This window comes from Cucurbita pepo, chromosome LG01 (assembly GCF_002806865.2).
Source record: "Cucurbita pepo subsp. pepo cultivar mu-cu-16 chromosome LG01, ASM280686v2, whole genome shotgun sequence".
NCBI lineage: Eukaryota > Viridiplantae > Streptophyta > Magnoliopsida > Cucurbitales > Cucurbitaceae > Cucurbita > Cucurbita pepo.
Window position 1 is genome coordinate 11,240,604 of NC_036638.1, and position 3,094 is coordinate 11,243,697.

The 3,094-nt window shown below is 45.3% G+C and overlaps 2 pseudogenes; both read right to left on the minus strand.

Annotated features, from left to right (window-relative positions):
- Positions 1 to 1,427: 1,427 nt before the first annotated feature.
- LOC111782806 lies at positions 1,428 to 1,546 on the minus strand (annotated as a pseudogene).
- Positions 1,547 to 2,311: 765 nt separating this feature from the next.
- On the minus strand, positions 2,312 to 2,429 carry LOC111782774 (annotated as a pseudogene).
- Between the last annotated feature and the right edge of the window lie 665 nt (positions 2,430 to 3,094).

The window sequence follows — 3,094 nt, forward strand, 5'->3', positions numbered from 1 at the left end:
CTCTTACACTAACAAATTGGTATCAGAGTCATCTTCTTAAGGGATCTGTGAAATCAAAATGGGAGGAGAATCCAGTTTGTCAGCGGTTGCACCACCAGTCTTCGATGAAGACAATTATCAAATGTGGGCAGTTCGTATGGAGACTTATCTGGAGGCTTTGGATCTTTGGGAAATAATAGAAGAGGATTACGAGGTCCCTCCACTTCCAGCCAATCCTACTGTAGCACAAATCAAAGCACAAAAGGAAAAGAAGATAAGAAAATCAAAGGAAAAAACTTGCCTATTTGCAGCGGTATCTCAAATGATCTTCATACGAATAATGTCCCTCAAAACAGCAAAGAAAATCTCGGATTACCTCAAGGCTGAATATGAAGGAGATGAGAGGATTCAAGGAATAAAAGTCCTGAATTTGATAGGGATTTCGAGTTGTAGAAGGTGAAGAAGTTAGAGTCTGTGAAAGAGTACTCTGACAGACTTCTAAGCATTGCCAATAGGTGAGATTGCTTGGTTCTGTGTCAAATGATTCTAGGATCGTTGAAAAGCTGCTGGTGACTGTTCCAGGGAAGTTTGAAGCCACTATTACTACTCTGGAGAACACCAAAGACCTGTCAAAGATTTCTCTTACAGAGCTCTTGAATGCTTTACAAGTACAAGAGCAAAAGAGGTCTATGAGGCAAGAAGGGGTGATTGAAGGTATCTTACCTGTTAAACATCAAGACAACAAGTATAAAAATAAGAAAATTTTCAAAAACCAATCGACGAAGGGAGATTCATTTCCCAATTATCATAAGACAAAAGGAGGCTCTAAAAAAATCCTATCCACCTTGCCGCCATTGTAAGAAGAAAGGTCATCCACCATACAAGTGTTGGAGAAGACCTGACGCCTTCTGCTCCAAATGCAATCAACTTGAATATGAAGCTGTGATTTGCAAAGTCAAAGGTCAGGTGAAAGAAGAAGATACANGCACCCGACATGCCATGCGCACAAATTGCATTTAACGCATGCGGGGTGGGCATATAAGAGGTCGATCATGAAGAAGAAGATCAATTGTTTGTGGTGGTGAGGCCCGCGCGGACACGTCGGGGAGAAGAAATGCTATGAGCGTGAGCATGCGAGCGGGGGCGGTTGCCATTTGTAAAGAAAGGAAGAAAAGAACGGGGAGAAATTGAAATAACGAGTAAAAGAAATAAAAAAGGAGTGCACCACTCTCACCCAAGCACGCATAACTACGGAGTTCTGATGGGATCTGGTGCATTAGTGCTGGTATGATCGCACCCAACATGCAATGCGCACAAATTGCATTTAACGCATACGGGGAGGCATGATCGAGGCGACGGTGAGTGCACGTACATGCTCGAAATAGTCGGCGGGGACCACATAGACACGTCGGGGAGAAGAAACGCGATGAGCGTGAGCATGCGAGTGGGGGGTGCAACACGAGGACTTACCAAGTGGTCACCCAACTTAGTACTATTCTCGCCCAAGCACGCTTAGTTGCGGAGTTCTTATGAGATCTCGTGCATTAGTGTTGATATGATCACACTGAACTTGCAATATGCACAAATTGCATTTAACACATGCGGGCGACATGATCGAGGTGACGGTGGGTGCACGCATGTGCTCGAAACGACGGTGGGGCCCCTGCAGACATGTCGGAGAGAAGAAACGTGATGCGCGTGAGCGTGCGAGCGGGGGTGATTGTCATTTGTAAAGAAAAAGAAAGAAAAGAACGGGGAGAAATTAAATCACCCAACTTAGAAATACTCTCGCCCAAGCACACTTAACTGCAAAGTTCTGATGGGATCCGGTGCATTAGTGCTGGTATGATCACACTTGACATGAAATATGCACAAATTGCATTTAATGCATGCGGGGCGACATGATCGAGGCGACGGTGGGTGCACGCACGTGCTCGGAATGGCCAATGGGACCTGCGCGGACACGTCAGGGTGAAGAAACGCGATGGGCGTGAGCATGCGAGCGGGGGCAGTTGCCATTGAGAACTTCCCAAAGTGGTCACCCAACTTAGTACTACCCTAGCCCAAGCGCACATAATTGCAGAGTTCTGATGGGATCCAATGCATTAGTGCTGGTATAATCGCACCCGACATGCAATGCGCACAAATTTCATTTAACACTTGCGGGGCGACATGATCATGGCGACAGTGGGTGCACGCACGTGCTCGAAACGGCCGGCAGGGAGAAGAAACGTGATGGGCGTGAGCATGCGAGCAGGGGCGGTTGCCATTTGTAAAGAAAGTAAAAAAAGAACGGGGAGAAATTGAAATAACGAGTAAAAGAAATAAAAAAGGGGCGCAACACGAGTACTTTCCAAGTGGTCACCCAGATTAGTACTACTCTCGCCCAAGCACGCTTAACTACAGATTTTGATGTGATCCGGTGCATTAGTGCTGGTATGATCGCATCCGATATGCAATGCGCACAAATTGCATTTAACGCATGTGGGGCGGCATGATCGAGGCGATGGTGGGTGCACGCACGTGCTAAGGAGAATGAAGCATTTCTTATAAAGGTGTGGAAACGAATCGCTAGTAGATGTGTTTTAAAACTGTGAGACTGATGACGATGCGTAACGGGCCAAAACAAAACAAGATCTACCAGCGATGGCCTTGGGTTGTTACAAATGATATTAGAGCTAGACGCTGAGTAGCGTGCTAGTGAGGACACTTGGCCTCCAAGAGGGGTGGATTGTGAGATCCCACATCGGTTGGAGAGGTGAACGAAACATTTCATCATGCCTGTATAAATTAGGGCCTAATCAGGTTTTCCAACCTTCTTGCATATGTAGCAAAGTACATTCAACATATCATGTTAGAGTCCCAACATTAAATTCAGTATAATAGAAGTCCAAAAACATGCAATTGAGCCAAATCATTAAATATTCCATTTCCTACACTTAGTTGTCCAATTTCATGCTGCTTACTTAGTTTAACCCTCCTGCCATGTCACTCATCCCAATGTCAAGTATTTGTGAGGTGTGACCACTAACGGCTCCCAACTATTAAGCAGCTAGGACATTATAAGAAATATCGCTTGATATTGGTCAACTATTAGGGTGACTCACTAATAGAC